Source organism: Ailuropoda melanoleuca, chromosome 1 (assembly GCF_002007445.2).
Source record: "Ailuropoda melanoleuca isolate Jingjing chromosome 1, ASM200744v2, whole genome shotgun sequence".
Taxonomy (NCBI): Eukaryota; Metazoa; Chordata; class Mammalia; order Carnivora; family Ursidae; genus Ailuropoda; species Ailuropoda melanoleuca.
This window is the reverse complement of record NC_048218.1, coordinates 154,767,413-154,793,774: the sequence shown is the minus strand read 5'-3', so window position 1 is coordinate 154,793,774 and position 26,362 is coordinate 154,767,413. Positions and strand designations below refer to the sequence as shown.

General features: G+C 36.1%; 1 long non-coding RNA gene across 1 annotated transcript; it reads left to right on the top strand.

The window, feature by feature from the left end:
• The first annotated feature begins 338 nt into the window (after positions 1-338).
• LOC117803814 lies at positions 339-19,027 on the top strand. The gene is made up of 3 exons (XR_004627911.1): positions 339-461; positions 2,856-2,899; positions 18,570-19,027. It is a non-coding gene; the product is annotated as an uncharacterized LOC117803814 (long non-coding RNA).
• Positions 19,028-26,362: the final 7,335 nt, after the last annotated feature.

Sequence of the window (26,362 nt, the reverse complement as noted above, 5' to 3'; positions counted from 1 at the left end):
GGAAATGCCTGAACATACTGATGTCCCCTGAGTCATATTAGCTATATGAGGGGAGGATGATGTATCCAAAAATTAGGCAGATAACTACAATAAACAGGAACAACCGAAAAAAAGAAGAAAATTAAGATTTTGAGAGACACCCATGGGGCTTTTCTTCCTTTCTTAAATTTCTGAATGACTAATTTGTCCCTGGACACCATGTACATCAATTACTCATTCCAAAACTGCTTAGAACATTTTTTTGAGTTTTTTTTAAAAACATTTTTCAATCATTAGTCCCAGTTTATATAAGCAGATTTTAGATATAGCTCCTCTGAGCTTTCTTATTTTATGATATACAGGGTGCTGTGTTTTTGAATTGGGTAAATTTCCATTTGCTTTATGTTCAGGCCTCCAAGGATCTTGTCCTGTAATATTGAAGAAAAGCAACTTGATTCCATAGAGGCTTCATGTAAGTTATGGTAAGTTATGGCATTCTCATAAATGTTGACTTGCGCTACCCTAAACAAGAAGCAAAAAGAGATACTCCACAGAATAGTCAGCAATAGTGGATAAGAAATCTCCAGTTAGATACAAGAGGGAGAGTGTAGCATGTATTAGAGCAAAGTGGTTTCAATATAGCTGTCATAGTTTATAGTATATTGTTGTGGTTAAGGGCATAGACTCTCAAAGGTAGGATAACTGGGTTTCAATCTCTGCTCTGCTATTTACTAGCTGTGTGCAATCTAGTGAAGTTCCTTAACTTCTCTGCATCTCTGCTTATTTATTAGAAAAATGAATATATAACTAAAGGACCTATTTCAAAAGCTATTATGACACAGGAATGAATATATGTAAAGTGCTTTGAACAGAACATTGCAATAATAATAATTATATACTATATAATACATTATAAATATTATGTTATTATTAGTATTGTTATTTGTGGTTGATGACACACTACACAGGTTTTGGCTTTAAGTAATCCTAGCATGGCCAAACCAGAAGTGTGCCCATTTTCTGCTCATGTAACTAGAATTTTACAGAAACTAAATCGAGACTCCTAAAACTCATTGACTAGTCTGTACTAAAAATTACTTAGAGGTAGAAGTCATATAACTGACATTTTGATTAACCCTAATACCAGTTTGATTAATACCAGCCTTGAACAAGAGGGATCCTACTATGCCTCCTACACTGTAAGTGTTCTCCTGACATACCCTGCTTTGCCACATTATACAAAGTGTGGAGTGTAGATCCAAAGCTATCTCATCAAGTTGGATCTAATCAGGGTAGGAATTAGGTTTTGGCTCTTCTTCTCCAGACATCATATTTGACATCAGTTTTTCTCATAGTCATATGATACTTCCACTCATATTGTTTGAATTGAGGGTGAACCAAACCCCTATGCTGCCCCAATATTTTGCAAGTTTTTGAGTTGATAGGCAAGATGAACACTTCTTTGCTTCTCTTACTTAGTAAACTACCTATTTTACTTGTATTTCTTCCAGTTAAAAAGTGACCTCATGCTTGCTGACACATGTTCAGTGATTGTACAAGAAATGTTGATATTTTGTCTTTCGTGCGTCGTCAGTTTCCTTTTCTCGCTCTCTCGCACTTCCACTCTCCAATGTCTTTGAAGCCACTGTCCATTTGACATGAAAAATGTACTTATAGTCTTGTGGCTAATTATTTCAAGGAGAGGGGAAAAATGTTGAATATGGCATGATGAGCTCCATCTGCTTCAGCTAAAGCTTTTGCACACTTCAGAATTTCTTTGCAATGACAACTTTTCAGCAATTTACTTTTGTTAAACATTGTGTTCTGTTCCTCCACTGCTGGACTGATCTTTGTCTATCTCTTGAGAGAATTAACCCTATCCCACAGCATATTTTTAAAAATCATAAACTTTTCCTGTGAAATTTTGTGGAACTGAATTGTCTTTGTTAGTTTTACCAAATTATCACCACCCCTCCTGTCATTACTCAGGTCTTTTGCTTCTGGCTCTCTCACTTCCCACCACAAAAGTGAATAATCCCACAGCCATTGACTGTCTCATTCAAGAGTTGAGGTAAAGTGCTATAGCTGGTGCTTGAGGCCAGACAGAGAACTACTCCTATCATTGGTATATGATTATTATTTCTGCTACTCCATTCCGTATCAGGAATGTTTCTCCTGTTGCCATCAGATAGGATTATTTGCAGTAAAACTCTTAAAGAGTTTTGTGACTAACCCAAAGGCTGAGACTGGATCCTACATGTGCTACCTAGTACTTATATCATCTCAGACAGGTTATTTAGACTCCCTACCCTCAGATTTCTCATATGTTAATGAGGATCATTAATATTGGATTATTCCTGGTAGGGTTGTTAAAAGGATTGATTGAGATGATTTAAAGTGTTCCATGTAATGCCTGACACATAGAAATATCAATAAATAATAACTATTATTTTTTTAAAATAAGCATTCTTCAAAAGTCTTTGTGAAACTAGTGATTTAGATTAAATTATCTTGTATTAGACTATTATTAAACATTAAAGAACTGGAATTAGTGAATATCTAGAAGTAAATAAAACTTTAAGAGTAAATATATGACCTTACAACATTTTTGCTTACACCCTAAAGTTAAGCACCTGAGGAAAAAAAAGATAAAATAGCAATAGTATTATTTAATTTTTACTTGGTCTAAGAATTTAGAAGATGGCAACTGCCCGGGTCAGAATGCCTTCACTTCTTGGTGATTTGTTCTACTACATTCTTGTTGCATTTTCTGAATTTTTATATATATTCTATACCTAATAATTTAGCAGTAAAATATTATACTCGTGAGTTGTTTTTTTATAATTGTTCACATATGTTATTTTTACCTATGTTAGGTAATAGAGCCCCACTGACTTGGTTAAGATCCTTCGGAAAACAGGTGTGTATCTTAAGCTTTAAAACAAGACACTCTCACCTCCTCATCTGGTTTGACTCTAATGGGACCTAAACACTAATGTGGAGATTATATAAACCACTACTGAATGACTCATTCTGGTTATTCTGTAGTTTGAGAATATTGATGACATGGTGGACCTGGATCTCTCTTCAGAGAAGGACTTGTTGCCAGTGTTACTGGGAGTGCTGTTGGTGAACAATGTTTATCTGTCAACCATTGTAGGGATGCCTCAAATACAGATAATTGCCTTACCCAAGGTCATGACCCTTACTAGAATGGCCTACCTTCTGTTTGAGGCATCCCTGACCACCCTAACTAAAATTGCAACTTTTTTTTTCCCCATAGCACTAGTGTTTGTTTCTTTCTATAGCATTGCTAAATGACACACTTTATATTTTCTTTGTGTTATTGTTTCTCTTTTCCCTTTAGAATGTCAGCTCAATGAAGACAATATTTGTAGGCTATTTTGTATCCCAGTTCTCAGAAAACTACTTGAAGCATAATACGTGCTCAATAATTGTTTATTAAATAGTTATGAACTATAGAGTGAATATACCACCCTCCGTTGAGAGAGAAGGGTGAAATAGACAATATCCAATAAAATAAAGTTGTGCTTATATTTTAAATGTTCTCCAAGTTCAGGTTCCGTAATAAAAGATGGTTTTCTATAATAATGAAGCTCTACTTTGTTTTCCCCTTGGTTATGGATCCATGAATATTTATTTAGTCAAAATCTAGGAGAAGAGAAAATATGTGTGGCAGTCATTATAGCTACTTTTTTATACGGAGCTGTCCAAGGCCACTCAGCTATCGCTATCATTTTAAAAAATGTGTTCACTTTCTGCTTCCTAAATTAGGCTTCAAATCTTCTTATGCATATTTGACTCTCTCTCATCTCACAATGTGACTTCACACTCAGAACTGCCTTTTTAAATAAAATCCTTTTTTTTCCCAATAGGTTTTTCATTCAAAGGCTCCCAAAAACACAGCTTTAAAAATTCTACTCTCTATCCCTGTTTTCACTACTGGTCATAGCAAATTATTAGCAAATGAGACTCTGTCTCCTTGTCCAATCAGGCTTCTAGGTCATTGATCCCAGAAAATGCCCAGCAAAGTATTCCCTGACTGCTAGGAGTGGGAGTTAGTTTAAAATATTCTTGTAAAAAATTTTTATTGGTGTATTTTTTAAATATAAAATACATCCATTTCAAGTATACAGTGTAATGATTACTAATGTTATTGAGTGGTGTAACCACCACCATAAATCCATTTTAGACCATTTTTATTCCTCCAATAAGATCGCTTTTGCCCATTTACAGTTAATCCCCATTCTTATTTCCAGCTTCAGGCAATCATTTCTTGGAACATTTCTCTAAAAATTTGCCTTTTTCTAGATATTTCCTAAAAAATAGAATCATACCATATGTGGTGTTTTGTGCCTGGCTTTTTGCACTTAGCATAATGTCTTGAAGTGTATCCATGACATCGCATATGTCAATAGTTTCTACTGCTGAATAGTATTTCATTGCATGTATATGCTGCATTTTGTCTATCCATCTATTTTTTCTATCAAATGGATGGGCAGGTTTTTAGTTTTCAGATATGATGAATAAGATAACTATGAACAGTTTCTTGTGGGGATATATGTTCTCAGTTCTCTTGTGCAGATATTTATGAGTGAAATTGCTCAATCATACGGTAGTTTTATGTTTAACTCCTCGAGAAACTGCCAAGCACTGTCCAAAGTGGCTGTTCTAGTGTCATTCTCACAGCATGCTTCTTCACATTCCCATCTGCATTTGTTATGGTCTGTCTTATTCATTGTAGTCATCCTTGTAGATGTGAAATGGTACCTTATTGTGGGTTTAAATTGCATTGCTGCGGACAGGGAGATGGGAGTAAGTCAAGTTAAATATCAAAGACCCTGCTGTTTTTACTGATGTTCAGTAGTTTTTTTCTGAAATAATCACTCTTTAGGTTATGAGAAGCCTTAGGTTAATTTCCAGAGTTCTGAAAGAATCAATTTTGCCAATCCTATGTTGCTTTTGTGGAGATTTACCAAGGTTCTTACTCTATGATACCACAAGTCCTGTCTGAAATCTAAAATATTATTGTGATGAGTTTTAACCTTATAAAATCTGTCCTTATATAGAGGTTTCTTATTTCTCCCCATGCATTATCTCTCTTTTATATTATTAACTTCTCAAAATATAAATTTTTCTTCATTAGAAATTTATTTTGATAAAAGTGTTTCTTAGCCAATCGTCTAGCCATTGTTAAATAATAGTTCTCTTCTCCACATGCTTGTCATTACTATTTATCAGTATTTTTTATGATATATTTTTCTAGTTTATATTTATGTTAAAAATGACATTTATTTATACATTTTTTTAAACACAGAAAGTTAGAAGAGCAAATAATAGCCCACTGAAATGTTGAAATGCCACTCAAGTACTGTTATCTGTTTACTACATTTCTTACCTATTTCCCTGTTTACTTATGTTTCTAAAGTCTCGTGTGTGTAATTTTTACACGATCACACTAGCCAGTGAATGCAGAGACATTCAATAATCACATGCAAACCATTTCAGCTTTCAGTTATTGGGGAAACGCCATGATGATAATGATAATAGTAACAGAGATAGTAATAAAGACATATTGTTTCATTATGTAGCAGGTTCTGTCTTAAGTACTGTATATATATTAACTTATTCAATCTTTATATCCACTCTCTGAGGTAGGAACTACTGTGATCTACATTTTGTAGGTAAAGAAACTGAGGTACAGAAGGGTTAAGTAACTTGTCTGTGTCACTCAGCTAGAAAATACTGGAGCTGGAGTTTTAGCTCCAGGATCTTTATTGTCAAATTCTATTGATTTTTTGATCGCATGAGTTAACTAGGACACAGAGGGGTTAAAAGAGTTGTTCAACCAATTACTAGTAAAACTGAGACTTTGGTTCACTCAGATTCTAGAGGTGACAGAGGGCAACTATTGGGCAACCCACATACCTGTGGGTTTAAGATGGTTCTTACTGGGAAGAGAGTTTGGGGAAGAGGAGATTCCTATTGTCCAGATTATCTGGACTTCAGCTATGTTCCAGAGATTGTTTTCCCTGCCTACTTGCCTATAGGGGAGGGTCATAGACAGTTCAGACATACCCAGCCAGATGAACATTGCCATTGCAACAGGAGTTTGAATTCCAAGATGAGGTATTAAAACATCTCACCTCAGCAGCAATCTGCCTATGGCAACATCCTAGCTATAGAGGCAGGACCACTCCAAGCCAACAGAGAGAAGCTAGAAAAAGTATCCCTATCAACAACCTGCTTGGGCGTCTGTGCCTTTCTGGGAAAACTGGCAGTCCAGTCTGACTGATACGATACTCTAGAGTCTAGATACATTGATGTCTCTTACACCCTGCCAAGTCTATGCAGGATGGCAGCATACACACTGATTATGTCACTTACACGTATTGGCCAGTTCAGATACATAGACATTTCTAGATTACCCTAAGATGATCACCCCAGGCAGAATACCCCCTCTCCCTCCTCAGAATTCAAGAAGGCTCCTGGCCATCCTACCCAGGTAGCACACAAAGCAGGAAGAGGCCCAGCTGAGATCTCTCCAAGTTTTCTCTTTTATCATCTTTCATCTGCATGAAACTTTTATGTTCATTTCACCAAACTTTGTCTGGGCATAGTTTTTATGTGATCACTCCAGCCAGTGAATGTAGTGACAGTTTATAAGAATCTTCGGTATCTAAGCATTTGTTTGCTTTAACTATTGAATGTAAACTTGGGATTTCCCCAACAGGTAATGTTAAACATATGTCACTGATTTTGAACTCAATACAATGTATAAATGTATTTAGGAAAATCACATGAACCTCAGAGTAGCACAGGGAAATACTTTGGAAGTATCTGCTTATGCCTTCTGTAATATGTATTTAATCAGAGAACATTATATATTACCGTTTCAAGAGTTTTATCATTGAGTTTATTTAGTGGTAACTGCGGAATAAATGTTCTATTATATTTACCATAATATGTATACTAAGCAAATTAGACAAGATTAACATCATGCTAGATAATATCATTATTAGAATGATATGTTTTATATATAAGCTAACTTTGTTAGAGGAGACATAAGTGACATTATTTTTTACCCAGTTATAATATTTCACTGGACTTCAGAATCTGTAGCAAACTTTACTGGAAGACATGGTAACAACAAGAAGTTAAGGAAATTGTTTCCCTTGGCTCATCACCCAAAGTGCTCTGTAAAATATGGTACTACCCTGCACATCCACGTAGATTCAGTGATGTGGCCATTCTTTCCACTATGCTTGTCCCCAGTGACAATTCTTGACAGAGTCTTTATGATGAATTGCATATTGCCTTATTGTTTATATAAGAGAGTCCAATAGAACATAGTTTGAGTATTCAATTGTGATTCCCATCCAGTAACATAATCAAGTCAGTTTTTTAGAAAGGATACAGGCAATATTTTTCTTTCTGTTTTGCAAGAACATTAAATAGATCTTCCCAAATATGCCTTCTCTTTTCTATAGATTACTAGAGTAAATCATTTTCAGATGTTTATTTTCCTAAATCTACAAATCATATTACCTCTCCGTGTTACAGAATTGTTATTACACCTTGTGCTGAGGATTAGTGTGTAGATGGATTTCCTCATCCATGACTGGGAAGAGTCCTATCCCAGAATGAAGATTTACCAACAGATAACTAAGAGAGGAAAAAGGATGAATAAATGGGTGCCTATCTATAGGTGTTTGCTTTCATGGTTGTTTTAAGATGTAAGAGAAGTGGCAAATGGCAAATCAATGCTAAAGAAGATATTATAAAAATGACAGAAACATTTAAAAATCATGTGGTCTAAGTTCATCTAAAGCAATGTTTTTCAAAGTGTGGTCCCAAGGACAGCAGTATCTTTCAGGGAATTGTTTCACTTCATCTCATTTGTAAACTTGGTGAGCATAGAGTTATTTATAATATTCTTTTATTATCCCTTTAACATCCATGGAATTGGTCGTAATGGCCCCTCTTTCATTTCTTATAATAATAATTTGTATCTTTTCTCTTTTTTTCATGGTTTGCCTCGCTAGGTTTATGCATTTTATTGATCTTTTAAAAGAATCAGTTTTTGGTTTCATTGGTTTTATCTAATTTTTTCCTGCTTTTATATTAATTTGTTTCTTTTTTATTTTAATGTTTTTTAATTGTATTATATTAGTTACCATACAGTATATCCCCGGTTTCCGATGTAAAGTTCGATGATTCATTAGTTGCGTATAAGACCCAGTGCAACATGCAATACGTGCCCTCCTAACTACCCATCACCAGTCTATCCCATTCCCCCACCCCCTCCCCTCTAAGGCCCTCAGCTTGTTTCTCATAGTCTATAGTCTCTCATGCTTCATTCCCCCTTCTGATTACCCCCCCTTTCTTTAACCCTTTCTTCCACTACCGATCTTCCTAGTTCTTATGTTCCATAGATGAGAGAAATCATATGATAATTGTCTATCTCTGCTTGACNAGCATCTCGGTTCCTTCCACAAATTAGCCATTGTGGACAATAATGCTATGAACATTGGGGTGCATATGGCCCTTCACTTCACTACGTCTGTATCTTTGGGGTAAACACCCAGTAGCGCAATGGCTGGGTCATAGGGAAGCTCAATTTTTAACTTTTTAAGGGACCTCCACACTGTTTTCCAGAGTGGCTGTACCAACTTGCATTCCCACCAACAATGTAGGAGAGATCCCCTTTCTCCACATCCTCTCCAGCAATTGTCCTTTCTTGCCTTGTCAATTTTTGCCATTCTAACTGGCGTAAGGTGGTATCTCAGTGTGATTTTGATTTGAGTTTCCCTGATGGCTAATGATTTTGAACATTTTTTCATGTGTCTGTTAGCCATTTGTATATCTTCATTGGAAAAGTGTCTGTTCATATCTTCTGCCCATTTTATGATTTGTTTGTTTCTCACGTATTGAGTTTGAGAAGTTCTTTGTAGATCTTGGATACCAGTCTTTTATCTGTAGNGATACCAGTCCTTTATCTGTGGTGTCCTTTGCAAATATATTCTCCCATTCCGTGGGCTGTCTCTTAGTTTTTTTGACTGTTTCCTTGGCTGTGCAGAAGCTCTTTATCCTGATAAAGTCCCATAAGTTCATTTTATCTTTTATTTCTCTTGCCTTTGGCGATGTGTCGTGAAAAAGGTTGCTCTGGCCGATGTCATAGAAGTTGTTGCCTATGTTCTCCTCTAGAATTTTGATGGATTCCTGCCTCACATCGAGGTCTTTCATCTATTTGGAGTTTATCCTTGTGTATAGTGTGAGAGAGTGGTCAAGTTTCATTCTTTTGCATGTAGCTGTCCAATTTTCCCAGCACCATTTATTGAAGAGACTGTCTTTTTTCCACCGGATGTTTTTTCCTGCTTTATCAAAGATTAGTTGCCCAAAGAGCCGAGGGTCCATTTCTGGGTTCTCTATTCTGTTCCATTGGTCGATGTGTCTGTTTTTGTGCCAGTACCATGCTGTCTTTGTGATCACAGCTTTGTAGTACAGCTCGAAATCCGGCATTGTGATGCCCCCAGCTTTGTTTTTCCTTTTCAACAGTTCCTTGGAGATTCAGGGCCATTTCCGGTTCCATACAAATTTAAGGGCTGTTTGTTCCAGTTCTTTGAAAAATGTCCTCGGTAGTTTGATCGGGATAGCATTGAAAGTGTAGATTGCTCTGGGTAGTATGGACATTTTAACTATGTTAATTCTTCCAATCCATGAGCATGGAATATTTTTCCATCTTTTTATGTCTTCCTCAATATCTTTCAAAAGTGATCTATAGTTTCTAGCATATAGGTCCTTTACGTCTCTGGTTAAGTTAATTCCAAGGTAACGCATGGTTTTTGGTGTTATTGTAAATGGGATGGATTCCCTAATTTCTCTTTCTTCAGTCTCGTTATTCNAAGCATGGACATTTTAAATATGTTAATTCTTCTGATCCATGAGCATGGAATATTTTTCCATCTTGTTGTGTCTACCTCAATGTCTTTCAAGAGTGATTTATAGTTTCTAGAATATAGATGCTTACATCTCCGGTTAATTCCAAGGTAACGTATGGTTTTTGGTGCTATTGTAAATGGGATGGATTCCCTAATTTCTCTTTCTTCAGTCTCGTTATTCGTGTATAGAAATGCAACTGATTTCTGGGCATTGATTTTGTATCCTGCCACCTTACTGAATTGTTCTATAACTTCTAATAGTTTGGGAGTGGATTCCTTTGGGTTTTCCATATAGAGTATCATGTCATCTGCAAAGAGAGACAGTTTGACTTCTTCTTTGCCGATTTGGATACCTTTGATCCCTTTTTGTCNAGAGAGACAGTTTGACTTCTTCTTTGCTGATTTGGGTACCTTTTATGCCCTTTTGTAGTCTGATTGCTGTTGCAAGGACTTCTAGTACTATGTTGAATAATAGTGGCGAGAGTGGGCATCCTTGTCGTGTTCCTGATCTTAAGGGAAAGGCTTCCAGCTTTTCCCCATTGAGAATAATGCTTGCAGTAGGCTTTTCATAGATGGCTTTTATGAGATTGAGAAATGTACCCTCTATTCCTACACTCTGAAGGGTTTTAATCAGGAAAGGATGCTGTATTTTGTCAAATGCTTTTTCTGCATCAATTGAGAGGATCATATGGTTCTTGNCAGATCATATGGTTCCTGAGTCTTTTTTGTTGACATGATGTATCACACTGATTGATTTGCAAATGTTGAACCACCCTTTCATTCCAGGTATGAATCCCACTTGGTCATGATGGATAACCCTTTTAATGTACTGTTGGATTCTATTAGCAAGGATCTTGTTGAGGATTTTGGCATCCATATTCATTAGAGAAATCGGTCTGTAATTCTCCTTTTTGAGGGGGTCTTTGCCTGGTTTGGGGATCAAGGTAATATTAGCCTCATAGAATGAGTTTGGTAGCTTTCCTTCTGTTTCTATTTTTTGAAATAGCTTTAGGAGAATAGGTATTATTTCTTCTTTGAATGTTTGGTAGAATTCCCCAAGAAAACCATCCAGGCCTGGAGTTTTTTTATTTGGAAGGTTGTTTATCACTGTTTCAGTCTCTTCATAATTAATTGGCCAGTTTCAAAAATCAATTTCTTCCTGTTTCAGTCTTGGTAATTTATAGGTTTCCAGGAAGGCATCCATCTCTTCCAGATTGCTTAATTTNTCCAGGAAGGCCTCCATCTCTTCCAGATTGTTTAGTTTTTTGGCATATAGCTGTTGATAAAAGTTTCTAATAATCCTTGCAATTTCAATGGTGCTGGTCGTGACCTCTCCCTTTTCAGTCATAATTTTAATAATCTCAGTCCTTTCTCTTTGTTTTTGGACAAGTTTTGCCAGTGGTCTGTCAATTTTATTGATTCTCTCAAAGAACTAGCTTCTAGCTCTGTTGATCTGCTCTACTGTACTCCTGGTTTCTAATTCATTGATTTCTGCTCTAATCTCGGTCAACTGCTTCCTTGTCAGTGGGTTAGGCCTGTCCCTCTGTTGCTGTTCCAGTTTCTTGAGGTGAGAATATAGAAACTGCATTTTAGATTTTTCTATTCTTTTGAGTGAGGCTTGGATGGCTATGTATTTCCCCCTTAGGACTGCCTTTGCAGTATCCCATAGGTTTTGGACCGTTGTGTATTCATTCTCGTTGGTCTCCATAAATTGTTTAATTTGTTTTTTGATTTCCTGGTTTATCGAGTCATTCTTGAGCAGGATGGTTCTTAGCCTCCAAGTGTTTGAGTTTCTTCCAGGTTTTTCCTTGTGGTTGAGTTCCAATTTCAGAGCGTTGTGGTCTGAGAATATGCAGGGGATAATTTCAATCTTTTGGTATTGGCTGAGACCTGTTTTGTGTCCCAGAGCATGATCTATTCTTGAGAATGTTCCATGGGCATTTGAATAGAATGAGTATTCTTTGGTTCTGGGGTGTAGTGTTCTATATATATCTATGAGGTCCAACTCGTCGAGTATGGCATTCAAAGCCTTGTTTCTTTGTCGATTTTTTTGCATGGGTGTTCTGTCTATTTCTGATAGTGGAGTGTTGAAGTCCCCTACTATTAACGTATTTTTATCTATATGTCTCTTTATTTTGGTTAAGAGTTGGCTTGTGTATCTTGCTGCTCCCCTGTTGGGGGCATATATATTAATAATTGTCATATCCACTTGTTGAATACTTCCTTTAAGAATAATATAGTGCCCTTCTGTATCTCTCTCTATGGCCTCTAGTTTAAAATCCAGTCTATCTGATATGAGAATTGCTACTCCAGCTTTCTTTTGAGGTCCATTTGCGTGGAAGATGGTACTCCATCCCCTTACTCTAAGTCTGAATGCATCTTTGGGTTCAAAATGAGTCTCTTGTAGACAGCAAATGGATGGGTCATGTCTTTTTATCCAATCTGCAACCNAATGGGGGCATATATATTTATAATTGTCGTATCCACTTTTTGGATACATCCTTTAAGAATAATATAGTGCCCTTCTGTGTCTCTAACTATAGTCTTTAGTTTAAAATCCAGTCTATCTGANTCCAGTCTATCTGATATGAGAATTGCTACTCCAGCTTTCTTTTGAGGTCCATTTGCGTGGAAGATGGTACTCCATCCCCTTACTCTAAGTCTGAATGCATCTTTGGGTTCAAAATGAGTCTCTTGTAGACAGCAAATAGATGGGTCATGTCTTTTTATCCAATCTGCAACCCTGTGGCGTTTTATGGGAGCATTTAAGCCATTTACATTGAGACTGATTATTGAGAGATATGATTTTAATGATGTCATGTTGCCAGTAAAGTCTTTGTTTCTATAGATTGTGACTTTCTGTTCTGTATCACTCTTGGAGCCTTTTTACTTTTCTAGAACCCCCCTTAATATCTCCTGTAGGGCTGGTTTTGTGGTTCCGAAGTTGGTCAATGACTGGTGATTCTGGAAGGTCTTTATTTCTCCATCAATTCTGAATGACATCCTTGCTGGATAAATGATCCTTGGCTGAATGTTTTTCTCTGAAAGAGCTTTAAAAACGCCCCCCCCCAACCCGTTCTCTCACTCCAGGTCTTTGTAGACAGGTCTGACGTAATTCTGATACCTTTGCCTTGGTACGTGAGAAATTTCTTTGCCCTGGCTGCTTTCAATACTGTATCCTTGGATCTAATATTTGCGAATTGCACTATGACGTGATGTGGCGTAGGTTTGTCATGGTTGAGCTTGGGAGGGGTCCTCTCTGCCTCTTGGACACGAATGCTTGTTTCCCTTGCTAGATTAAGGAAGTTTTCAGCTACAATTTGTTCAAATATCTCTTCTAGACCTCTGTTTTTCTCCACCCCTTCGGGGATGTCGATGATTCTAACATTGGAATGGTTCATTGAGTCAGTAATTTCCCGTAACCTACATTCCTGTCATGGATTTTTTTGAGTCCAGATTCTTTTTTAGCTTTCTCTTCTACTAACCCATCCTCCAGTTCACTGATACGTTCTTCTGCCTCATTCACCCTGGCCATCAGAGCCTCTAGTTTTGACTGCATTTGGCCCATAGAATTTTTAATTTCTGCCAAATTCGCTCTCATTTCCACCCTTAGAGATTCTATATTCTCATTAACATTTTCGTTAATACTTTTTCAAGTCTACACATCATCTTGACCATTGTTACTCTGAATTCCATTTCTGATAATTTGGTTATATCCATATCCATTAGTTCTGTGGCAGAGGCCACAGACTCATTGTCTTTTCTTTGCTGGTGGGGGATTTCTCCTTCTCGTCATTTTGATGAGGAGAGTTTGCGGGGTTGTCCAGAGCCCTAATTATTGACCGGGACCCAGGATGTGCACCCTTGTTTTATAGGGACCTTAGAGATGTGGGCTTCTTGATTTTTCAGCCTGCTTTCTGGGGGAGGGCCCTGCCGCTCCGATACTCAGGCAACCCTGTTTGGGTAGAGTCTCCATGTCCCCTGCGAGGGGGGATGGGGATGGGCACACTGTGAGCCGGCATTTCCAGGCTTTTGTTCTCTGGCGGCTTTCCCTGGCGGTTTGCTGTGCCTCTTCTGAGAGTCAGAGCAGCAGTGGCTGAATCCCAGCCTCTGTCTCAGAACAGAGGGATCGCAGACCGTTCTCCACTGATGTTCTGGCCACTTTAACTCTGTTACTGTTGGTGCTGCTCAACCCTGCAGTCTCCCGGGCTGTGTACCCTACACCCGGCCTCCCAGCCCTCACTTCCAGGGCCAGCCCGTCTCTGTCCTTTGTGTTTCTAATACCGCCAGCTGCCCCCGCACACTCAGGAGCTCCCAGTCTCAGTCTGGTTCCAGTGAATGCACCGGAGTTCCGTGAGATGCCTGGTCGTGTGCATTCCCCAGCTCATGGTCTCAGTCTACTGTCTCACGGGTGCCAGTCCTCGAGTCCACCCGCTCCCCCATGCAGGTGGCTACCGCTTCCTGGCGCCCTAACGTGGCAGCTCCCTCCCCCTTCCGTTTATCTTCCGATATCTGTGCGTGGTTTCACGGCTTCCCGCTTCGTACCTCAATACTCAGTGCTGGAGATGTTCATTTGTAGAGATTCAGATGTATCTTCCTGCGTCTCAGGCTGATTCCTTGGATGTTCAGGCTGGTCTGGTACCTATCCAGCTTGACTCAGGGGACAGGCTGAAAAAGGGGTCCCCTACTCCTCCGCCATCTTAACTCCTCTCCAATTTATTCATTTTCTAATTTAATTTGTTTCTGCTCTTGGTTTTATTATTTCTTATTTTCTGTTTTCTTGGATTTAATTTGCCCTTCTTTTTCTAATTTCCTAAGTGGAAGTTGAGGTTTGAATTTGAGTTTTCTTCTTTTCTGATACATGATTCAATGTCATTAATTTCTTTCTGAGCATTGTTGTCACTGTATCGTACAAATTTTGATGTGTTGTATTTTTATTTTGATTTAGTTCAAAATATATTTTAATTTTTCTTGAGATTTCTTATTTGACTAATGTGTTATTTAGTAGTTTGTCTGATCTCCAAATATTTGGGGAATTTCCAGCTATCATTCTCTTATTTATTTTTAGTTTCATTCCATTGTGAACAAAGAGCATACTTAATACTTCTCTTCTTTTAAATTTGTTAAGGTGTGTTACATGGCTCAGAATATGGTCTATATGGGTGAGTGTTCTTTATGAGATTGAGAAGAATATGCATTCTGATGCTGTTGGATGAAATATTTTAGAAGTGTTAATTAGATCCAATTGATCGGTGGTGCTATTCAGTTCAACTATGTGTTTACTGATTTTCTGCCTGCTGGAGCTGTCAATTTTATCAATAGAGGGATGTTGAAGTTTGTAACAAGTAGTGGATGTGTCTATTTCTCCTTGATGTTCAATCAGATTTTGTCTTATTTTGACATTCTGTTGTTAGGTGTGTAAACATTAAATATTGTTATGCCTTCTTGGAAAATTGATCCCTTTATGTTTATGTAATGTCCTTTTTACCCCTGATGATTTCCCTTGTTCTGAAGTATGCTTTGTCTGGAATGGATATTGTTACTCTAACTTACTTTTGCTTAGTGTTAGCATGGTATATTTTTCAACAGTCCCTTATTTTTTTAACTTATTTAAGATTTAAATTCTATGATATTTCTGTTTCCTTTCATGGTTCTTGTTCTGACTTCGTTTTGTTTTGTCCTTTACTGTGTTTTCCCTTTTTTCTGGTTCAGTTCAGCATTTCATTTACTCCATTTTCCCATTTCTTTTAGCACATTGATTATATTCCTTTAAAAAATTTTTGGAGGATGCCCTAGATTTTCAACACACATTTATAAGTAATTGAAGTCCATTTTTGCACAATGCTATAATGTTTCATGGGTAGTGGGGGATTCCTTGTAACAGCAAACCCAATTCATCCCTCTCATCTCTAGGAACATCACCATCATTCATTTCACTTATCCATAGGCTACAATCCACAAATATATTGTTGCTATTATTATTTTAAATAAAGTGATGTCTGTTAAAGTAATTAAGAATAATAAAAATAAAATGTTTTATTTTGGGGGTGTCTGGGTGGCTCGTTGGTTAATCGTCTGACTCTTGATTTTGGCTCAGGTCATGATCTCAGGGTCATGAGATGGAGCTTTGGATTCTCTCCCTCTTCCTCTACCCACCCCCACTGCTTGTGCTCACTCTCTCTCTCTGTCTCTAAAAATTTATATATATTTTTTTCTTTTTTATTTCATTTATTTTGTTCTCTCTTGCTCTTCTCTTTGTATGGATCTGAGTTTCTGACCTATATTATTTGTAATATTTCAAGAATTTTTAACATTTCTTGCAAATCAGATCTACTGGCAACAAATTTGCTTGATTTTTATTGGTCTGAGAAAGTCTTTATTTCTTCTTCACTTGTGAATGACAGTATTTCTGGTAAAGTAGTTTTCTTTGAGGCCAGACCTTTGTTATAAAGGACAGAATACTATAAACATATTTCCAGTCGGTTATTCCCACCACTCCCCCCCCCAACACGCTGCCAGAAAGATGACAGAATTTTCCTCTGATTTTCACTATGAGAAACTTGTGGACTCCTGGGGATGAAACACAGAATGTATGGTGGCCCCTTTCAGGCTGAGCACAGGAGTTTTTAATCTCTCAAGGTAGTTCAAGATCAGTCTCTAGCAATTAGTCACATACGCATGTGTTTTTTTTTTTTAAACATTTTTTTGTGGAAAGGACATTGAATACGAGATTTACCTTCTTAAAAAAATTTAAGTGCGTATCATTGTTAACTCTAGATAAAATGTTGTACACTTAAATATCCCAATCCTGTTGTTGCCTATGGCTGCTTCTGTTCTTAGTAAACTGTGAACTGTGTATTCCCTTGTCTCCAGTTTTCAGGGCACTGGTTTGCCCTGTGACTTCAATTCTCTGATGATTCTAAGTAGAGTTGTGGTTTTTGTTTTTATTGTTTTATTGAGGAAATCTCCACCACTGCTTTATTTTCTAGAATCTTCCAAACTTCTGTGTCCCAGGAAACGGCTTATAGCAGAGAACCACTGTTCCCCACAGGACTTACATAAAACTCACAATTTACTCATTTTAATGACTCCCCTAAGACTCACAGATAACCCCTTCCTTAATTATTACAGGGTCAGATGCAGACCTCAAAATTCCTATTCTTTATCTCACAAATGATTAACAGAAATGTTTGTTTCCTAATACCAGCTAGACACAAAAATAAATATATCTTATTCAACTGACTGAGACTCTCTCTGATTAAAAAAAATCTTTATTATATAATTGTCCTACTTATAAATTGTTTATTCCTGCTTTTATATGTCCAAAGCAAAACCACCCTGCTAAGAAATTCTGGTATTGAGATCTTGGGCACTCTCCTTATTGGAATAGCCTGAATAAAATCATTATCCTTACTTGTCTGGATTTTGGTCTTTGACAACACCTCCTAGCATGTTTATACATATTTCCCCCTATTCTATGAGATAGTTTTAAAGACTTCATCATTTTCATTAGCTATGAACTTTTCAACCTCAAACTCTGGCTGATAACTTCAAGACATAATAAAACTATTTGGTACTTGCTCATATTATCCCATGCCCAAAATAATGAATCATGCATTATTAGTTTCAAGAAGTAAGTCATGATTTTAATGTCAATTTAGATAAATCTGTGATATTATAAAGAACAACTATTTTTCAAAATATAATTTTTATTTTGATACCTTCCATGGAAAATTATATTAAGATTGTTTTTCAACATTTTGACAATTTCAGAGTTCTACATGATCTTGTTTTGTTATCCAATGCAAATCTTAATACCATATTGACACAGAGTCTGAATTAAATGCAAATAAACAAAAAAATATATCCTAACTCTAATCACACCTACTTTTAGGATGCTCATAAATGATGCCTTTTGGAATCTTATGTTCTGAGAACCACAGATTTTGATAGTCAGATTCAATTACACCCTATCCTTGGCAGCATACATTCTTTTAACAGGATGTTAAAATGAAAACCTTTCTGTTTTAGTTCTGGCTGAGACTTCAAATTCCATGAAGAAAACAATAGGGAGCAAGTGCTTCCACATTCCACACAGAGGTGATATTCTGCCTATGTTGGGCTAGCAAAGAAAACAGCAAGGAAACAAAAATGAGAGCTGTTCTTTNGGTTTTTTTTTTTTTTTTTTTTTTTGAGCTCTAGTTAAATATTCATCAGAGTATAAAAGTTTTGAGGTTGAAAAAGCTAAAAGAAATATTTTTTTTTTTTGTCTTTGGATAGAGTTGAACTGCTATGGCATTTTTTCCCCTTCCCTCTGCTCAGAGTCAGAAAAGCAAGGATGGTATTTTAATCTTTTGTTTTTCATTTTTAACATTTAAATTCAATAAATTAACATATAATGTATTATTGGTTTCAGAAGTACAAGTCTGTGATATGTGAGTCTTATATAATACCCAGTGCTCGTTATATCACATGCCCTCCTTAATGCCCATCACCCAGTTACCCCCTCCCCTCTAGCAACCCTCAGTTTGTTTCCTATGATTAAGAGTCTCTTATGGTTTGTCTCCCTCTCTGTTTTTGTCTTGTTTTATTTTTTCTTCTCTTCCTCCATGATCCTCTTAACTGAAGTCACTCAGAAGAATTTTAATCTAACCATTTGGAGTCCTTGATATATATGCTCTGGACTGAGAGAAGAGCATGCAAGTGCCTGAAGAATCTCAGAGAGAGAGAGAGAGAGAGAGAGATGACACAGCCGTCACATATGTCCTATAATAATAAGTGAATATATTCTGTAATCTACACTGTGCCAAATGAGGAAGAACTGACCAGGAATAGATTTAAAAAGGACCATTTGCATTTGATATTACCCCAACCAAATGGGTACACCTTCAGAAATCCAAGGGTGAAGGAGGCAGCTTGAGCTGGGGGCGCAAAGGACAAACAAAAAGATGCTATCACCTGAGTAACTGGAAGTACAATAGAACATGCCACGAGAGAAGAGTCAAATTTAAACATTTGCTACAGCAAAATCATAACAGTACTAAGTAAGTAAAACCATTCGTTCCCCTACCTCCCTTTTCTTCCAAATTTTCTCACCCTGAAGAGGATAGAAATGTGAGTTAGCAAGCTGAGGGTGGGGAATAGAGAAGAAAAGAAGCAATGGTTGACAAAATAGAGAAAATGAAGGCACATTCCCTTTATCACTGCAAGCTCCATACCTGAGCAGTTACAAAAAGGGAGAGGTAGAGAGATCACTGATTCTAAGTGAAATTGGTATTGACAATTATATGGGTCTGGACATTTTAACTACTGAAATAAGGCCAGATAAAGACATGAGAGCTCCCTTAGATGTCACCAGAGGACAGGACATAACTATCTCCTTGGAAAAGTTTTAAACAGGCAAAGGTGACATAGAAGACAATTGTTTTCTGCTTGTACCACATGGAGATGTTCTTTTAGTGTAAAGTTATAGGAAATTGCTGGTGTTTAGCACCAACCAAAACCAGGGTCCATTTAATCATAAACTCCTTTCATGAAAATATTCATTAACTTCAAGACACAGTTTAAGTCTCATATCTCCTATAACTGCCCCAGTACTCAATGATATCAAATTCTTGGAGCTCTTACAACACAGATTTCCTCCATTTTCTACTTTGGATTTAGTATAAAATATCTTATGTTGATTTTTTTTTATTGTTAATGAGATATAGTTAACCTACAATATAAATGGAAAACAGAGAGAGACAGAGAAAGAAAAAGAGAGATTGAGACCTGGAGACCTAATGGTATCAATTCCAGTCCAGGTCTGAAGATCTGAGTGTCAGGAGCACTTAGGGCAGGAGAGCCATGTCCTAGTTCAAATAGGCCTTTTTCGTCCTATTCAAAGCCTTCAATGGACTGGATGATATCTACATGTGCAGGGACATCTGCTTTACTCAGTCTACCAAATTAAATACTAATTTCTTCTAGAAACACCCTCACAAACACACCCAGAAATAATGTTTAATCAGCTACCTGAGCATCCCATGGTCTAGTCAAGTTGATACATAAAATTAACCATCACAGGAATCATTCACTATGAGCCCCTTTTTATCTGGCATCTTATACTCAACATAATTATTTTGATATTCATCCATATTGCAGTCTAGACTTCCATTACATAGAGATTCTACAGTTTATTCATTCACCTTTTGATGGACATTTGAGTTGTTTTCAAGTTACTACTATGAATAAAGGTGTTATGAATATTTATGTACAATTTTTATGTGGACATCTGCTTTTTTTCTCTTGGATAAATGCCTAGCTGTTAAATGGCTGGATCATAACATAAGTGTGTGTTTAACATTCTAAGAAACTTCCACACAATTTTTTCAAGTGGTTGTACAACTATTATATTCCCACCTGCCATGCATGAGAGTTCTATTTACTTCACTTCCTTACCAATACTTGTTGTTATCTGACTTTTTAATTTTACCCATTCTGTGAGTATATAGTGGTATGTCAGTGTAGTGTTCATTTCCTTAATGACTCATGATGTTGGGCATTTTTCATGTGCTTACTTGCCATCAATTAGAATTATAGCTAATAACCCAAAAAGGATATAAAAATGGAATCATAAAAATACTCAACCTGAGGGGCACCTGGGTGGCTCAGCATTTAAGCATCTGACTTAGGTTTAGGTCATGATCTCAGGGTCTTGGGATCAAACCCTGCCTCAGACTCCATAGTTATCAAGGAGTCTGCTTGTCCTCTGCCCCTATCTCCAATTGTTCTCTCTTTCAGTTTCTCTCTCAAATAAATAAATCTTAAAATACTCAACCTGAAAGAAACAAAAAAAGGGACAGTTAAAAAACAAATAACAAGGAAGTCATTTAATTAATGATATCAATAATCACATTCAATATAAATGGTCTGAACACTCCAATTAAAAGACAGAGACTGTTAGATTGGATAAAATAATAAGATCCAACTATCATGACCTAAAAGAAACTCACTTTAAATATAAAGACATTAATGGGTAAAAATGGGATGGGAGAAGATACCATATTAACATTAGTGAAAACAATACTGAAATGGCTATAATAATTTCAGACATAATGGATTTCAAAACTAATAAAAGGGATAAAGACGGTCATTTCATAATGATAAAGGGGATCACTTCATCCAGCCCTAGGATACTAAATGTGTATGCACCAAATAACAGAGCTTCAAAAAACATGGAAAATGAACCAATGGTACTATAAGAAAAAAATATATAGAAATCTACACACGTAGTGCCAGATTGCATCCTTCTCTCTATTGATAAAACAAATATGTTTCTTTAAGGATACTAAAAACACGAACAAAGCTACTAGTCAACATAAACTAATTGATAATTATGGAACACTCCATTTAGCATACAGAATACACATTCATTTCAAGTACACACATTTCAAGTACACATTTTTTTCTTTTTAGTGATTATTTGAGAGAGAGAGAAGGAGACAGAAGTGAGCGTGTGTGTGCAGGAGTTGGGGGAGGGGCAGAGAGAGAGAATCTTCAAGCAGATTCCCTGCTGAGTTTCAAGCCTGACGCAGGAACTCAGTCCCACAACCCATGAGATCATGAGCTGAACTGAAACCAAGAGTTGGTCACTCAACCGAGCCACCGAAGCACCCCTCAAGTACACATTTCAAGTACACAAGAACATTACCAAGAAAAGCTATATTCTGAGCCAGAAAAGAAGTCTTTTTTGTTAAAGATTTTTTATTTATTTATTTGACAGAGAGAGACAGCCAGCAAGAGAGGGAACACAAGCAGGGGGAGTGGGAGGAAGAAGCAGGCTCCCAGCGGAGGAGCCTGATGTGGGGCTCGATCCCAGAATGCCGGGATCACGCCCTGAGCCCAAGGCAGACGCTTAATGACTGCGCCACCCAGGCGCCCCCAGAAAAGAAGTCTTATGTTAAAACATCTCAAATTAAACAAAGAATGTTCTCTGACCAAAATGGAATTAAATTAGTTAACCAATAACAATGAGATAATGGGAAAATCCCCAAATATTTGGAAACTACAAGATAAATTTTTAAATAATCCATGGGTCAAAGAACACAGGAAAAATAAATTAGAAAGTATTCTGAACTGAATAAAAATGAAACACAACATATCAAAAATTTTTTTAGGATGCAGTTAAAACTGTACTTAGAAATGAAATTGTAGCACTAAAAACCTATAAAAATGAAGAAAATTATCAAATTAGTACTTTAATCTTCCATGTTAAGAAACACAAAATCCTAGAAAATTAATCTCAATGGAGACAGAAGAACTGACATAATAAATGTGAGAAGTAGAAATAAATGGAAACAGAAAATCAGTATGAAAAAAACAAAAGTGAAAGCTGATTCTTTGAGGGTACCAATAAAATTGATAAACCTCTAACCAGATTGATAAACAAAATAGGAGACAAAGTTAGAAATGATATCACCCCAAACTTTATTCATATTCAAAGGATAATAAAGAAGGGGCAACTTGGTGGCTCGGTCAGTCAAGTTTTTGACTCAGGTCATGATCTGAGGGTCATGAGATTGAGCCCCACATCGGGCTCTGTGCTGGGCATGGACTCTGGTTAAGATTCTCTCTCTCCCTCTACCCCTCTACCCCTCCACCCCCAACTTGCACTCACTCTCAAAAATTTTTTTAAAAATTAAAAAAAAACACACAAAAAGATTATAAGGGAATATGAATTTTATGCCAATAAATTTGGCAAATCAGGTGAAATCGAAAACTTCCTTAAAAGACACAAACCAACAAAGTTCACTCAAAAAGTAGCTCATTTGAATAGCCCTACATCTAAAGAAGTTGGATTATTAGTTAAAGCCTTCCCATAAAGAAAAATCTAAGATGAGAAAGCTTCACTAGAAAATTCTACAAAATATTTAAGAAGAGAGTGATACCAATTCTACTAAATGTCTTCAAGAAAGTTGAGAAAGGAATAACTCCCAGCTCTATGAACTCATTATCATCCTGATGCCAAAACCAAATAAAAACATTACAAGAAAACTAAAGATGAATAGTCCTTATGAACATAAATGTAAAAATTGCTAACAAAATTTTAGCAAATCTAATCTGAAAATAAACCAAATAGGTTTTATCCCAGGGGTGCCTGCTTAGTTTAAGATTTGAGAGTTAACCAATCTAATTCTCCTTGTTCACAGCTCAAAAAAGCAAAACCATGTGATCATCTGAATTGGTGCAAAAAAAAAAGTTTAGCAAAATACATCATCCATTTCTGATAAACTTCCAGCAATCTAAGAATGGAAGTGAACCGATGGTTTGGTTTACTACTAGACTAGAAAAAACTCTTTATCTCTAGGGCCCCCTGAATGTCTGGTTTGTGACTTTTAGACCATTAAAGGCATTGCTGTTTATTGCATGTTGTTTTAATGTCTGAAACTCTCCTGATGACACCAATGGTCAGTTGCTTTTGTGATGCTTGCAACTGGCATAACCACTTTGACACGATCGCTTGACCAATTAAATGGCCAATGAAAGGTTCTCAGGGAACTGTCCCGAAGTCAAAATTCCTTGCTCAGATCAGCTTGTTCAAGATGGAGACATAGAATGAATGGTACATGTGTGGTATATGCATATGAATAGTGGCCCTGGGGAACTCCCTTGTGGAATATCTTTCAGACACCTGCTGCTTGCCTGCAGTCTCTTTTTGCTTTTGTACCTTATCCTTTGCCTCTAAATAATAGTTTCACATTTGTGTTCATTGTGAAGTCTGGTTGAATGCTTTCAAATATCCACAGTGGGAAAAATCTTTGAAACCTGACAAAGGGCATTTATGAAAAACTAATAGCTTATACTTAATAGTAAAAGACTGAATGCTTTACCTGTAAGATTAGAAACAAAGCAAGGTGGCTCATTACCATTATTTCTATTGAACATTATACTGAAGATTCTAGCCTGTGTGCTCAAGTAGAAAAAGAAATAAAAGGCAATCATCTTTGTAGAAAACCCTACAAAATTTACAAAGAAAGCTACCAGAACTAGTAAATGAATTTAACAAAAATACAAGGATACAAGATCAATTTACAAAATTAATTATATTTTTATTAAATTAGTGAACAATTGGATATTGAAATTATGAAAATAATGCCACTTATAATAATATCAAATATATGGAGTATTTAAGTAAAAATTTGACAAAAGAGGTGTGAGTTCTGTACACTGAAAATTACAAAACCTACCTAGGATAAAATAAAGATCTGAAAAATGCAGAAATATCTTACATTCATAATTTGGATAACTCAGTATTGTTAAGACAGCAATTCTATGCAAATTCTTTTTTAGATTTAATGTAATTCCAATCAAAATCTCAGTAGACTTTATTTTAGAAATTAACAATTTGTTTCTTAAATTTATATGAAATTATAAAACATTTGATTTTCAAAAGACACTGTTATAAAAACAAAAAGGCAAGAAAAGTCCTGGGGAAAATATTTGCAAGACGTGTATCTAAGAAAGAACTTTTGTCTCAAATATATAAAGAATTAATCTAATTCAATAATTAGAAGATAATGCAGTTTAAAATGGGTGAAAGATTTTAACAGACTTTCTTGTTTTTTTTTATCTTTTTATGTGGTTGAGTGCTGCATAGGCTACATTTCTTTGAGCTACCAGTCCCAGTCATAGTTGTTAGCAAAGATGTTTTACATATGTCTAAACCTATTGAGAAGAATTTAAATGAAATCTGCTGCCATAAGATTTGAACTTTTTTCTATAGTCTTCATGAAAGTTATCAATGGAATAAACTCCTCTGAATATTCAGACTACTGAATACAGCAGTTAAGAAATGCTGTAACACTCTTCCTGTTCAATTTTGGTGCCTTTTTTGTTTGATAGTCTAGACATAGCCTGTGTTTCTTAGACATGTTTATAAATGGATTGGAAAGGTGGTCTAAATAAAGGCATTACTGAAATACAAAGCATCTTTTTGTTATACATTGTTGTTATTAAGAAAAGATTCCAAAAGAGGGCTTCTGGCAATGAGTCATATATTCTGACAGATGTTTTCTACAGATGAGAGTTCAGCTCCACCTTTCCCAAAAATGTAAGTTTTAGGAGAGGTCTTTCTTACGGAGCCCTTGGGAAATAAGTTGTAGTGTGGACTGTGTTTCTTAATACAACTCCTATCGTGTTTGAAATCTAATGGCAAAGGTTTTTTCTGGTAAATAAATGATTTTGAAACTTTGAAACTTTCAACATCTTTTGCTCCTTGATTCCAAACTACAGCCTTGCAAGAGAACTTAAAAATAAAGGAATGAGGGAACACTAAGAAAGCTAATATTACCTTATGAATGTGAAACTGAGTGTGAAGACAAAGATTCTTTATGCCTTAAAATAAGGAAGAGGCTTAATAAATTTCCTGATTAAATCTCCTTTTTTCATAGATAGGGAAACTGAAGCCTGGAGTGTGTAGGTATATGGAGCTTCCAGTGGAAACCAAGCCACAATGCTACTTCTAGTTCAGTGTTCTTCCTATTATACTTTCTGGAATGACAGAAGGAAATAATCTCTGACAACATAATTAAGAGGTCAAATAAATTGCCCAAGGTTATATAGCTAGTGAGTGGCAATGCTGGGATAAGAATCTAGCTATCTGAGAACCCAAAGCCCATTATTTATACTATACAATTATATTCTTTATATATTATTATAAAACCAATTAAAACGTGTTTTTGTTACAATATATTTGAGTTTGATAAAAGAAACTTTCTGGTTTGGCTCATCATTGTATTTCACATATTATAAGTATTCAGTAAATATTGGCTGTTCATTCATCAATTCACATATATTGATTCTAATGTACATAATGTTTAACCTGATTGCATAGCAACTATTCACTTAGAAGACAATGGACATTTGTGTTGGCTATAGTTCTCGGATACCAAGAATTATCTCCTCTGAAACTCTCTTAGAGATACCTTTTTTATGACCCAAGATACTTTGGACTGGTGAGAGAAGTATCTAGCTGATCTAATTCACTCATAGAAAAAAATAATAAAAGAATGGCATAGATTTCTATTAATATATGCAGATAGACCTATTCAACTCTATTTACTGATTTCATTTTCCTAGAGGAATTAAGAGAGGTTGGGCTGAAAAAAAGATGAGAAAATGAGTGAAGGAAATTTTCGCTGTATAAATACATTTATCTTGGTTCACTTAGTAATTTGGGATTTGCTCTGTGAGCATCTGTCTCCAACTATAATTTTTCATTTCCTATTCATTTTTCTAACTCCTTAGTTCTCATTTTTAAAAAACATGTTCACTGCAGTCTGATTATTGTCTTTAAATCTAGTCCTAAGCTCCCATTATAATAACTATTATGTTTATAATCAATATAAAGTTTTGAAACAATATTTTGTAGGGAGAGAACA